Source organism: Triticum dicoccoides, chromosome 7B (assembly GCF_002162155.2).
Source record: "Triticum dicoccoides isolate Atlit2015 ecotype Zavitan chromosome 7B, WEW_v2.0, whole genome shotgun sequence".
NCBI classification, from domain to species: Eukaryota; Viridiplantae; Streptophyta; class Magnoliopsida; order Poales; family Poaceae; genus Triticum; species Triticum dicoccoides.
In genome coordinates, this window is record NC_041393.1 from 481257503 (window position 1) to 481273200 (window position 15698).

Genomic DNA, 15698 nt, shown 5'->3' on the forward strand with positions numbered 1-15698 from the left:
GCGCGCCCACCACACTCGTGGGGCCCTCGTGTCCTTCCCGGATTGCTACTTATTTTTCTATTTTTCTAAATATTCCAAAACGGAGAATTATTGCCTTAAAAATTGTTTTGGAGTCGGTTTACTTACCGTACCACATACCTATTCCTTTTCGGAGTCTCAAACGTTCCGGAAAGTATCCCTTATGTATTCCTCCGGGGTTACGGTTTCAATAATATTGGTTTCAACATTTATGGGATTACCTGAGATATAATGTTTGATTCTTTGACCGTTTACCACCTTCGGATTTGTGCCTTCGACGTTGTTGATTTTTATGGCACCGGAACGATAGACCTCTTCGATAACATAGGGGCCTTCCCAATTGGAGAGAAGTTTTCCTGCAAAAAAATTTAAACGAGAGTTGTATAGCAATACATAATCACCTACATTAAACACGCTCTTTTGTATCCTTTTGTCATGCCATCTTTTAACTTTTTCTTTAAACAACTTGGCATTTTCATAAGCTTGGGTTCTCCATTCATCAAGAGAGCTAATATCAAATAACCTCTTCTCACCGGCAAGTATGAAATCATAGTTGAGCTCTTTAATAGCCCAATGTGCCTTATGTTCTAGTTCGAGAGGTAAGTGACATGCCTTTCCATAAACCATTTTATACGGAGACATACCCATAGGATTTTTATATGCAGTTCTGTAAGCCCATAATGCATCATCAAGTTTCTTGGACCAATTCTTCCTAGACCTATTAACGGTCTTTTGCAAAATTAATTTGAGCTCTCTATTGCTCAACTCTACTTGACCACTAGACTGCGGGTGATAAGGAGATGCAATTCTATGATTAACATCATACTTAGCAAGCATTTTACGGAAAGCACCATGAATAAATTGTGAACCACCATCGGTCATTAAATATCTAGGGACTCCAAACCTCGGAAAAATAACTTCCTTAAGCATTTTAATAGAAGTATTATGATCAGCACTACTAGTTGGAGTAGCTTCTACCCACTTAGTAAACGTAATCAACAGCAACTAAAATATGTGTATATCCATTAGAGGCAGGAAAAGGCCCCATATAATCAAAGCCCCAGACATCAAACGGTTCAATAACGAGAGAATATTTCATAGGCATTTCTTGGCGTCCACTAATATTATCAATTCTTTGACATTCATCACAAGACAGGACAAACTTACAGGCATCCTTGAAGAGAGTAGGCCAATAAAAACCGGATTGCAATACCTTATGTGCAGTTCTATCTGCAGCGTGGTGTCCTCCATAAGCTTCGGAGTGGCACTTGCATAGGATCTGTTCCTGTTCATGCTCATGTACACAACGTCTAATAACACCATCTACTCCTTCTTTATAAAGATGTGGGTCATCCCAAAAGTAATGTCTTAAATCATAGAAGAACTTTTTCTTTTGTTGGTATGTGAAGCTAGGTGGTATAAACTTAGCAACAATATAATTAGCATAATCAACATACCAAGGAGTACTACGAGAAGTACTTATAACATTTAATTGTTCATCAGGAAAGCTATCATCAATAGGTAGTGGGTCATCAAGAACATTCTCTAACCTAGACAAGTTGTCTGCAACGGGGTTCTCGGCTCCTTTTCTATCAACGATATGCAAATCAAATTCTTGCAGCAGGAGAACCCATCTAATAAGTCTAGGTTTAGCATCTTTCTTTTCCATAAGATATTTAATAGCAGCATGATCAGTGTGAATAGATACTTTAGAATCAATGATATAAGGTCTGAACTTATCACAAGCAAATACAACTGCTAAAAGCTCTTTTTCAGTAGTAGCATAATTTCTTTGAGCATTGTCTAGAGTCGTACTAGCATAATGGATAACATTTAATTTCTTATCAACTCATTGCCCTAGAATAGCAGCTACAGCATAATCACTAGCATCACGCATAATTTCAAAGGGTAAATTCCAATCAGGTGGCTGAACAACAGGTGCAGAGACTAATGCTTTCTTAAGTGTTGCAAATGCTTCTACACAATCATCATCAAAGACAAATGGTATATCTTTTTGCAATAAATTAGTCAGAGGCCGAGAAATTTTTGAGAAGTCCTTAATGAACCTCCTATAAAATCCGGCGTGACTAAGGAAACTTCTTATACCTTTGATGTCCTTGGGACATGGCATCTTTTCAATAGCATCAACCTTGGCTTTATCAACTTCAATAGCTCTTTCGGAAACTTTGTGCCCCAAAACAATACCTTCATTAACCATAAAGTGGCACTTTTCCCAATTCAAGACAAGATTAGTTTCTTCACATCTCTGCAAAACTCGATCAAGATTGCTCAAGCAATCATCAAAAGAGGAACCATAGATGGAAAAGTCGTCCATGAAAACCTCACAAATCTTTTCACAAAAGTCAGAGAATATAGCCATCATGCATCTTTGAAAGGTAGCAGGTGCATTACATAAACCAAAAGGCATACGTCTATAAGCAAAAGTACCAAAAGGGCATGTAAAAGTAGTCTTTGATTGATCTCTAGCCGACACAGGTATTTGAGAGAAACCAGAATAACCATCTAGGAAGCAATAATGTGTATGTTTGCATAATCTTTCTAGCATTTGATCAATAAAAGGTAAGGGGTAATGATCTTTCTTAGTAGCCTTATTTAATTTGCAGAAAGCAATTACCATCCTATAACCTGTAATAATTCTTTGTGGGATCAATTCATCTTTATCATTAGGAAAAACTGTAATACCTCCCTTCTTAGGGACACAATGGACATGACTTACTCACTGACTATCAGCAACGGGATAAATTATACCTGCCTCCAGAAGCTTAAGTATTTCTTTTCTTACCACTTCTTTCATTTTAGGATTCATACGTCGTTGAGGATCATGAACTGGTTTGGCATCTGCTTCCAAATTTATTTTATGTTGACATAGAGTGGGACTACTGCCCTTAAGATCATCAAGAGTATATACAATAGCAGCATGATGCTTCTTCAGAGTTTTCAATAATCTTTCTTCTTCATGCTCTGAAAGGTTAGCACTAATAATAACATGATATATCTTCTTTTCATCAAGATAAGCATATTTAAGATTATCAGGCAACGGTTTAAGCTCAAACACGGGATCACCCTTGGGTGGAGGGGATCCCCTAAAATCTCAACAGGCAAATTGTGTTGCAGAATAGGTTCCTATTTAAAGAATACTTCATCTATTTCCCTTCTTTCATGGTCTAGCAAATAGTGTTCTAAAGGATCACTAGGAGGTACGGCAATAGAAGCAAGACCAATAATTTCATCCTTACTAGGCAATTCTTCCTCACGATGTTGTTTACTAAATTTAGAGAAATTAAACTCATGAACCATATCATCCAAGCCAATAGTAACAACATTCTTTTCGCAATCTATCTTAGCATTAACAGTGTTCAAGAAGGGTCTACCAAATATAATGGGGCAAAAGCTATCTTGTGGAGAGCTGAGAACAAGAAAATCAGCAGGATATTTGATTTTCCCACACAAGACTTCAACATCTCTAACAATTCCCACAAGTGAGATAGTATGTCTATTAGAAAGTTTAATTGTGACATCAATTTCTTCTAACTCAGCAGGTGCAATTTCATGCTTGATTTCTTTATACAAGTCATAAGGTATAACACTAGCACTAGCACCAATATCACATAAGCCATGATAACAATGATCTCCTATTTTAACAGAAATAACAGGCACGCCTACCACAGGTCTCTGTTTATCTCTATCACATGGTTTAGCAATTCTAGAAGTTTCAGCGTTGAGCTGAATAACATGCCCATCAATATTATCATACAAGAGATATTTAACAATAGCAATATTAGGCTCTGCTTTAACTTGCTCAGGGGGTACATAAGTTCTAATATTGCTTTTACGAACAACAGTTGAAGCTTTAGCATGATCCTTTACTCTAACAGGGAAATGTGGTTTCTCAACATAAGAAGTGGGAACAATAGGATCATTATAAGTGTCAGTATTTTCTTCAACTTTAATAGGTGCAGCTACTTTTACTTCTATGGGAGGATGATATTTAAACCACTTCTCCTTAGGGAGATCAACATAAGTAGCAAAAGATTCACAGAAAGAAGCTACTATCTCAGAGTCAAGTCCATATTTAGTGCTAAACTTACGGAAAATATCGGTATCCATAAAATATTAAACACAATCAAACTTAGGTTTCATACCTGACTCCTTACCTTCGTCGAGGTCCCAATCTTCAGAGTTACGTTTAATTCTATCCAATAAATTCCATCTGAATTCAATAGTCTTCATCATAAAAGAGCTAGCACAAGAAGTATCGAGCATGGTTTGATTATTATGAGAAAGCCGAGCATAAAAAGTTTGCATAATTATTTCTCTCAAGAGCTCATGATTGGGGCATGAATATAACATTGATTTAAGCCTCCCCCAAGCTTGAGCGATGCTTTCTCCTTCGCGAGGCCAGAAATTATATATATAGCTGCGATCACGATGAACAAGATGCATAGGGTAATACTTTTGATGAAATTCCAATTTCAATCTTTTATAGTCCCACGATCTCGTATCACATAGCCTATACCATATCAATGCGTCTTCCTTCAAAGATAAAGGTAAGACCTTCTTCTTAGCAACATCATCGGGTACACTTGCAAGCTTAAATAATCCACAAACTTCATCCACATATAGTAAGTGCTCATCAGGATGCTTTGTTCCATCTCCTATAAAAGGATTAGCTAGCAGTTTGTCCATCATACCCGAAGGAAATACAAAAGGAGTTTCATTTTCAATAGATTCAGTAGGTTGAGGAGCAACTCTTTGCTCTACTGGACGGGGTGAAGATACCCCGAACAAGCCCCTCAGAGAATTACTTTCCATAGTAACAAGTGATAGTAAATTTCAGCACACTATATAAATTTTTCCTTACCAAATTCCACCTACCAAAGGCGCTACACTCCCCGGCAATGGCACCAGAAAAGAGTCTTGATGACCCACAAGTATAGGGGATCTATCTTAGTCCTTTCAATAAGTAAGAGTGTCGAACCCAACGAGGAGCAGAAGGAAATGATAAGCGGTTTTCAGCAAGGTATTCTCTGCAAGTACTAAAATAAGTGGTAACAGATAGTTTTGTGATAAGGTAAATTGTAACGAGCAACAAGTAAAAAAAGTAAATAAGGTGCAGCAAGGTGGCCCAATCCTTTTTGTAGCAAAGGACAAGCCGGAACAAACTCTTATAATAGGAAAAGCGCTCCCGAGGACACATGGGAATATCGTCAAGCTAGTTTTCATCACGTTCATATGATTCACGTTCGGTACTTTGATAATTTGATATGTGGGTGGACCGGTGCTTGGGTGCTGTTCTTACTTGAACAAGCATCCCACTTATGATTAACCTCTATTGCAAGCATCGGCAACTACAAGAAAAGTATTAAGGTAAATCTAACCATAGCATGAAATAAGTGGATCCAAATCAGCCCCTTACGAAGCAAGCATAAACTAGGGTTTAAGCTTCTGTCACTCTAGCAACCCATCATCTACTTATTACTTCCCAATGCCTTCCTCTAGGCCCAAATAATGGGGAAGTGTTATGTAGTCGACGTTCACATAACACCACTAGAGGCTAGACAACATACATCTTATCAAAATATCAAACGAATACCAAATTCACATGACTACTAATAGCAAGACTTCTCCCTTGTCCTCAGGAACAAATGTAACTACTCACAAAGCATATTCATGTTCATAATCAAAGGGGTAATAATGTGCATATAGGATCTGAACATATGATCTTCCACCAAATAAACCAACTAGCATCAACTACAAGGAGTAATCAACACTACTAGCAACCTCCTAGCACCAATCCTGGACTTTGGGACAAGAATTGGATACAAGAGATGAACTAGGGTTTGGAGATGAGATGGTGCTGGTGAAGATGTTGATGGAGATTGCCCTCTCCCGACGAGAGGAGCGTTGGTGATGATTTCCCCCTCCCAGAGGGAAGTATCCCCGGCAGAACAGCTCTGCCGGAGCTCTAGATTGGTTCCGCCAAGGTTCCGCCTCGTGGCGGCGGAGTCTCGTCCCGAAAGGTTGCTTCTGATTTTTTTTCTCATCGAAAGACTTCATATAGGAGAAGATGGACATAGGAGACCCACCAGGGGGCCCACGAGGTAGGGGGGCATGCCCTAGGAGGGGGGGCGTGCCCCTACCCTCGTGAGCAGGGTGTGGGCCCCCTGGACTTCATCTTTGGTGAGGATTTTTATTTATTTATTTTAAGATATTCCATGGAGTTTCAGGACTTTTGGAGTTGCGCAGAATATGTCTCTAATATTTGCTCCTTTTCCAGCCCAGAATTCCAGTTGCCGGCATTCTCCCTCCTTATGTAAACCTTGTAAAATAAGAGAGAATAGCCATAAGTAATGTGACATAAAGTGAAATAACAGCCCATAATGCAATAAATATCGATATAAAAGCATGATGCAAAATGGACGTATCACATTATACTTTTTTTGTGAAATTTGAGACCTATTTTGATGTAATCTTTATCTAATTATAAACGGGAGATTATTAATAATTGGGAACCAATATCCCAAACGGATAATTTATTCAAACCGTGAGTGTTAGACCAACAATGGATGCGAGTCATGCTTCGGTTAAGCAAAAAAGCGGCAGCATTAATCATCCAAACATAAAAACAATATACGTGCCACCGTGCGACCTGTGTGCCGTGCGAGCGGGCATGAGTTGATGGGACGCACGCGAGCAGTACGCCGTGCAGGCAGACCGGGAGGCGTGCGTGCAGGTTTGTGAATTGACGGAGGCGTGCTCACTGCGTAGTGTCATCGGGAGGCGTGCGAGTAGTTGTGTGAAACTTTGGTAGGCATGCCAGCAGTCCGGTGCGCTGGCTTACAGGTAGGCGAGCCATCGGTTTGACCGCTGCCCGCGTCTCTCCCACAACTCCCACTACTTCATATTAATGGTGCGCTCGAGTGGCCGCACCACCCATCCTCGCCACACACACAATCCTCTCTCTATGCTTGCATCCTCGACGCCGCTCTCAGTCCTCAAAGTCGTTAGTGTATGAGGATGCCACCGAAGCGCCCATCAGAGGGAGTGGCGACGTCGGGGATGCTAAAGCACCGGAGCATGGCGTGGAGATGGAGACAGAGGTTGTCATCACCGCCGGCGAGTTATCGCTGCACTCTGACATCGTCGACAGCGTCGAGCTTCCACAGCCGGAGGCGGAGTTCCACACCGACTCTAGTGACGACCCCGACAACGACTCCGACAACCACTCTGGCGACAACTCTGACGATGACGGATAGCTGGTTAGTCATCTATACCCATTTATGTGTCAAATATATCATAGGGTTTCTCTAGTTACTCACGCCTCCCCTTTTTTGGAATAGAAATCCTATGGTTATGTTCTCCCAATCCATGAAATCTGAGTAAGTTTCGTTAGATCCGTATAGTGTATTGATTGTTTGAAATGGTACAAGTGATAAGTGGTTAGTTGTTTCATCTGTGCAAATGATTTCTGCTAGTAATCCGACTAGGGTTAGTGTTCGTGCTAATAATTCCTAGCCAGGACTTGACAATTTATTTTGAATGACCTACATATGTTTGTGCCACTATTTTCTTCAAGATTGGTTTGTACATCAACGAGTGTGCTTATAAATCGAACCATAATCTCTGGATATGTATAAATAAATAGCCATAAATTCCTAATCCAACTTCACGGCATGTAAATATTGATTTGATGCCAAACTTGTTTTACTATTTGTATAGGTGTTGTTTGACGATGTGGACAACGAGGATGAAGATGGCTAGAGAAGGTACAAGAGGCAAATCCTGAGGCAGCTTTATGTGGGAATGCATAACAGCCGTATTAGGACCTGGAACGGTGGCTATCGATGCCCATTTTGTAACCACAAGCTTCATGATGCGTATCTAAGTGTTCTGGCGCATCCAAGAGGACGGGCCGTTGGCTCCTTCAAGCAGAAGTATTCTTGCAGGGTGGTGCATGATGCGTACATCGAGTACCTGGAGAAGCTTCAGGATCGTGCCGGCATGTGAGATGAGATGTGGGACCGAACTATGTACGCTTGAGTATGCCAAATGACGGTTGAGCTATGTACTTATGGTTGAACTATGCTTGTGTACGTGTACGCTTATTATCTATGTCTGAGTATGTTTAATCTATGTTTACTTATGTCTAACCATGGGATATGGATGCAATCGGTTCGGTTGATGGAATCTACCTACGTCTTGGTTTATTGTCCCCCTTTGTAATTTGTGTTAAATTTTGACCAAAGGTTTAACTGACAAAATGTTAGTGCAGGTCAGCAAAAATTATATCGTTGGATGGGTATTTGAGCATAGTGTTCAATGATATAATTTTTGGTGACATGCATAAACATTTCTTAGTTAAATATTTGGTTAAAATTTGGCCTATTTTCCTGAAAATATTCTAAATATTACTACATTTGGATAAAAGGTGCCATATGCACCATATACGTCAAAGGGGATTTTTCCCCCTCTTCTTTCTATATTAGGCAAATTAATGATGTATTGTTCTTTCGATTACTCTCATATTTCCATGACATCATGTTTACCCTATCTGTTTAATTATAAATTTTTGTCCTTCGATTTCGACTGTTGTACAGTTCTTTCAATTTGGGCCCATATTTGCATCTTACCATATTTTCTTTAACAATCCTACCATTTTCTGAAGTGCATCCTGTCACAGCCCTAGCTTTAGCCTTGTTGTGGATTAGTCTTGGTTGTAGCATCATGTTTAAATTTTTCCTAAACTTGAAATGGGGATGTTCAAACCCTAGCACCAAATGAAATCCAACTAGGATCAAAATGAAATATTTTCAATGAACCCAAAATGCCCTTTGGAAACGTTCATCATCTCTGATAAAGGTAAAAACCTCTGCCAACAATGATGAACATATTTCTAGGTCATTTCTGGATTTTTGAATTAACTCATATTGTATTTGAAATGGGCCATTTAAATCCTATAAATATTTTAAATGCTCTAATTATTCTGAAACTAATTAAGGGCTGTTGGGAATGATTTCAACAGTGCCCACAAATATTTTCAGGGGTTTTCAAAAATGGTTAAGTTTTTAAACTAAATCAAAACAGAGGAAAATAAATAGAAAACAGAAACAGAATTAGAAAAGAGAGAGAGAAGGACTCACCTGGGCCACTTACCTGGCCTGGCACTGTCCCGGCCCAGTCCACTGGCCAGCGCCAGTCGTCCTCAACCTCGTGCCAGTGGGCACGAGGGCGTGTGCCCGCGGTGCGCTAGCACGCGCGCGGCCCCCGACGGCCACCTCCTGCTTCTGCCGATGCTCTGGACGACTCCAGACGACACCATGCACCCCTGGCCTCTCTCTCCCTCACCCGTGGCCTCTCCCCTCCCCTGCTCTCTCTCCCTCTCACCGGCCAAGCGCCACCCTCGCTGCCCCCGTATCCACCGACCACCCTAGACCTCTCCGTCTTGTCCAAAGGCTCTGCCTCGTCCCTCTCTTCATCCTCACCGAGGTACGCTTCACCGGAAGCCCCCAAACGACCTCACCGAGCTCGTCTTCAACCTCCCAACGACGAGATCGCCTCCGCCGCCCCGTTCACCTCGGACCTCCCCCGAGCTCGCCGACGCCTCCAAACGACGCGGGGTGAGCCCCTCTTCGTTTCTCCCCTATCCCCGTCAACCCGCACGTCCTCTAGCGCTAGCGCCGCCGTGCCTGAAGCTCGCCGCCGCACAGCCATGTCGCCATCGTTGTTTCAGACGTTGTAGCTCACGGGCGAGCACATCAACGTGCTCAGTGTCCCTCCATGAACCCGTAGCCGCCAACCGTTTCCCTTCCCGAGCTCCGTGGCGCTGAACCCGCCGTTCCCGTAGCTCCGGCCGCCATGCAAGTCGCTGCCGCCATCGACTTAGGCCACCGAAGCTGCTCCTGCGTGCACCACCTCACGCGGACGAGCCTCCTCGTTGTGTAGAAGGCTTCCATCATCCATTTGGTCACCAGAGACGCAATCCCGCAGCCCGCCGCCGCGTCTGGCCTCGCCGAGGTCGAGTCACCGGAGAGTTTGACCCGAGTTGACCAGGTTAACCCCCAAGGGTCATTACCATGTGGGCCCCAGCCTTGCTAACTTTGGTTAAGTTTATATTTAAACTTAATTAACCAACTGTCTCACTGACTAGCGGGCCCAGGACCCACTGACAGTTTAGTTAGTGCTAAATTAACGCTAATTAACCCTGTTAATTAGTTGTGTCACTGACTGATGGGTCCCACTGGTCAGGTTTGACCTGGACCGCGCCTGTTGACTTGCTGACGTCACATCGATGTCATGCTGAGGCAATAAATCATTTTTTGGATTTAGTCTAAATTAGAATAACCAGGAAATTTCAGAAAATGTTTTAAACTTCAGAAAATCATAGAAAATAATCTATAAATCAAAATGAAATAAGTTATATATGAAAAATGATCAGAAAAATCCAATCTATCCATTGGTACTGGTTTCATGCATGATAAAGCAACTTAACCTTGCTGTATAGATCAAAACATGTTAATGCACTTTGGAAATTCATAGTTTGAATTTGAATTTGAACCTTTGGTTCAAATCAACCCAAACCCTTCTGTTTCTAGCTGCATTAGCTCAAATCACAGCATATTGCCATGTCATGATCATGCGTCATATTGTCCATTGCATTGATTGTGTCCTTTCTCTGTTTGCCGGTGGCTGTTCCCACTCGATAGACGTGGTTCCAACGATGAGTTCGATGATATCGATGAAGAACTATACTATCTTCAGAAGTGCCAGGCAAGCAAAATCTCCTTGTTCATTCTGATACAATCCCACTCTCTCACTTCTGCTCTCTTTTACTGCATTAGGACAAGAACGATTCAAGTGTTATGTGATGTGGTAGTTGAACCCCTTTCCTCTGCATGACCTGTCATTGCCACAATAAATAGATGAAACCCACTAGCATGTGTAGGAGTTGTTTGAGCCCTGATGTGCCTACTCATTCATGCTTGTCGTCATGCCTGCTACTACTTAGAGTTGAGTTAGGTCTGATTCATCGGGGATGAATCGGAATGTGGTGAAATGTCCTACTTTGTGTGAGCTAAGTGTGTGAACGTGATTTGGTAAAGGTAGCGGTGAGAGGCCATGTAGGAGTACATGGTGGGTTGTCTCATCGAAGCCGTCCTCGGGAACTGAGATCTGTGTTTGTGATCCATGAACAACTACTACCACACGTTGGGCCCTGAAATATGACCCTACTCGACTTATTAACCACCACTATCCTCTATCCAGGAGTTGCAAGTAGTTTCTGGTGTTTGTAGTATGCTGGAGGCCGTGCGCAGCACTGACTCGAGGGGTGGGCTGTGATGCGGTAGGCACGTGGCCGGGTATGCCAGGCGCCCGTTTGGTGTCGTGTAACCCTGTACACATCGTTCGGGGCCGTATGTGGAAACCTCGGCCGGACTCCCTGCGGATGGAACCTGAATAGGCGATAAACCTGGACTAGAGACTTGTGTGATTAGTGAAGTCGTGGTCTACACCCACACCGACTTCCGCTTGAAGTCTGCCGAGCACATGTCGTGTGCAGACGCTAAGTGGTGGAAACATGTGTGACGAAGTACACCCCTGTAGGGTTATAAATGATCTATTTGAATAGCCGCGTCCGCGGTAAAGGACTTCTGGGTTGCCTAAAATAGTTCATAGACAAGTGAAAGTGGATACTCTACAATGCGCAAGATAAGCGTGAGCGCTATGGATGGCGTTCTCGTAGGGAGACGGGAGCTGATCCATAGTGGTGTATTGATATGGTGAATATGTGGACTCGTGTGCGCCACCTCAAAAGAGTTACTTGCAGTCGTAGTTTAGGATAGCCACCGAGTCAAAGCTGACTTGCTGTAGTTAAACTCCACCAACCTTTTTGTTGATACCGATGCATATGTAGTTAGTTCTGATGTAAGTCTTGCTGGGTACATTTGTACTCACGTTTGCTTAATTTATGATTTTGCAGAGAGATTCCAGTCTCGCTAGTAGTTTCCGTGTGGACTTCGACGTTTAGCTTGTTACCTCAGCTACGATCTTGTGCCCTCGGCAGGGTCTTGTAGATAGTCAGGCTTCTCATCCTTTTCTTTTGTAGTTGTCTATACTCAGACAAGTTAAGCTTCCGCATGTGCTATTGCTTGTATGACTTGAATGCTGGGTCATGAGACCCATGTTTGTAATATCTGACGCTTCGGAGCCTTATGAATAAATACTTTGAGTCGTAGAGTTTTGTTGTGATGCCATGTTGTATTTGCACATATCGAGCATATTGTGTGTATGATTATGAAATGCTTGGTATGTGTGGGATCCGACAACCTAGTTGTCTATCCTTGGTAGCCTCTCTTATGGGGAAATGTAGTCTAGTGCTTCCATTGAGCCATGGTAGTCTGCTACAACCCGGTTTACCGGAGTCCTGTTAGCCCAGTTGCTACTACTCCGGAACACTTAGACTGGCCAGCATGTGTCCTTCTTCGATCATGTGTCTGTCCCTTCAGGGAAATGTCACGCGGTGCCTTTCGGAGTCCTGGTAGCCTGCTATAGCCCGGATTCCCGGAGTCCTGCTAGCCCAGTTGCTACAACCCGAATTCACTCGCTGATGACCGACAAGTTCGTTGCTGGGTCATGTATGCCTGTCCCTATAGGTTAGTGCCACTTTGGGTTCACAACTAGTCACTCGGCCCGGGTTCTTTGTCATATGGATGCTAGCGACACTATCATATACGTGAGCCAAAAGGCACAAACGGTCCTGGGCCAGGTAAGGTGGCACCCGTGGGAATACCGTGCGTGAGGCCGCAAAGTGATATGATGTGTTACATGCTAGATCAATGTGGCTTAGGATCGGGGTCCTGACAGCTTTGGTATCAGAGCCTGACTGCCTGTAGGATTACCAAGCCAAACTGGTCGAAGTCGTGTCTAGAAATGCTTTAGTTATCTAAGGCAATTTATTGTGGAAGGGAACGTACGACTCTTTTTACTCTACCTTATGCCCTTCTGATCTGAGTCATCCTCTTCTCTTCTATTGGGGTTAAGAAACTAGGATTTCTCATCTATCCATCAGGATCACGTGTTACTAATCCATAGACTTATAGGATTGATGGATTCAAGTCTCAGTTCAGTTTCTATTACTTCCATATGTTCATAGCTGGCCTCAAACCTTGATATTGTGATGTTGAGTGGTTTTGCCATCATTTTTGCAGGATGTCTCAATCTTTTTGAGAAATTACAACCATTATGTTGTCCGAGTCATCACAGGTTTCAAAATAGTCTGATGCATTTGCAAATCTCTTCTTCCCGTTATCAATGTTCCCTTGTGCCAGATTAACCACACTAAACGCCGAGTTGAGGTACTCCATTGCCTCGACATATATGTTGGAGATATTATTATGACCCTAGGTGTCTTAGGGAATCACCCAGTAATCTAGCAATGCTTTATATCCCGGTGTGATGATTCTGGCGGTCATTCTCGAAAGCATCCCGTGATGCCATTTAGTTAGTAGGCATTCTATTTCTGGGTTCTTGACCTGGGATTCACCCTACCTACCTCGTGTTGATAGTGTTTGCTAGTTCCTTAGGATATTAGTAACCTTTGTGATAGTCCTCGAGGTCCATGGTATCTCATTCTTCCAATACCGTGAAACAGCCAAGGCAAAAGTTCTCTAAATGAAAAGATCACAACAAGAGTGCTCCTCACGAGTTCTTCATTTGATAGTTGTGACTCTGCCAATCCTACCTTTCTGCATTGGTTATCCGGAAGGAATATGTTGAGCTTTGTTCGACATACTAATCTATGCATCCATAACTCGGAAAGTTATATGTTCCTTGAGTTGTCCCTCTTTAGTTGTATCATGATCTCTGTCTATCATTTAATAGTCAAGAGTATGTGAGCATTCGTGTTCATCGATGAATTTTACTCTTGTGTTCCGTCAAGCCATTCTATCTCGGAATGACTAGGAGAAACAAACTCCAGCACCTCATCCATTTCTTGGACTGGTTAAAGCAGTTGTATTCTGCAGATAAGAATGCCAATCTAGCTTTTAATCTGTTCTACCCTGGAGTATTGCCATCTTATGTCAAGAATGTCATGGGAATTGCACAACCTCTTATGAATCCTTGATGCAGTGATACTTCTCACCATCATTATTTAATCCTCGGTCCCGTGTTGTCGCAACCGGAATGCCAACAAGTGAATAGTGATGTGTGAAATCAATACCCCTAGCAACCCCATTGCTTGGTAGTTAAAGGACAATAATTTCATTCTTAGTGTGTTGGTTACTGAATCACCATCCTGAGATTGATCGTGCTACCTAGTCTATTTTTCCTGGTGCACTCTTTGGTCAATGAGTTAGGACTATATCCATCCCTTGCTCTTCTGATCATGTCGTCTTGCCTTGAAAAGCAAGATTGTTCTCGAGCTTAATAACATATCGGTCGTGATTTTCCGAATATCTTCTCAGAAGTATTACCAGGTTGTCACCTGATCGCTATGTTGGGTTCGTGATCAAGTTGGTTTTTCCATAAACCACCATTTCTCCAAGGATCTGTGTTGGATACCCCTGAGCTAGTTGGATAAGCTAAACAATAACTTGGAGAGTTGGAAGATAAAAGCTTTATTTGACCCGGTTCATTCAAAGGGATATCCTTTTGTGTGTGTGTTGAAGAAAGATGATATCTCCATCGATTGGTCCTCGTGATCAGTGGTTGGATCTATTGCCTCAAAACTTTGACTTGAGTATGGGCTATCATCAAGTCAAATCAGAACCAATGATGTTCCTAATGTTGTCTTACTCGTGGTTGATCCCTCGACCATACACCATTACATCTTTTGGTCTGACCAATGCTATCACCGTGTTCACATAATGGTGGAAGTCCAATGATATGGAAATTCCAATGAGTTGCTATTGAGCCCATCAGCAGCATTTTGTCTCCTCCATGAGATCATCAAGCTAGTGTTGGAAACTTTTGTAAGCATTATCTTCCTGTTCCGTTCATGAAGCCTATGTTTGGATGAAAGAAGTGACCTCCTTTGATTCACGTGCATTTGATGTAAGTTGCCACCGTGAATTCAAGAAAGTTTATTTTTTCCTCCTCCAGAATCATCCCGTCAGTCATGCATGTGTGAAGTATTCTATGGTCTGATAGACTGGTCATCTTTATTCCATATGTATTCCCTAGCACACCAAGCCACTGATTGATTTGTTCAAGGAAGGGAAGTTCCTTCTTAAGAGCATGCCTTATGCAAGGACTTCAATATCCTCAATTATGGTTCCCCACCTGAACTCGGTAGTGTTTTACTATAAGACTACTGCGTGGTCATGCTTGTCTAGGACAGCGTGTTCACATGTGTGTAGCAGAACCGGCTCATGTTTTGGAGCTTGCTATCGTAGTTCATCTCCCGAGAGTCTTGCAACGTTATCTCGTCGATTTTTGTTGCAACTCTTCTTTTCAGACATGTGAGTCTGAAGTATCCTGTTTCTAACCAGATCTGAATCTCAGGAAGATATGATGGTTGGAACATTCCCAACATTTGCATCTTGTTCCCAGCTTGCACCCCATTGTGCCAATTTTCCATGGGCTGCCCTTCTCAGCAGTTGTTGTCCAGGATCATCTTCAAAAGTGGACTTACCCTGAGTCTCATCCATTTCCGGTGATAA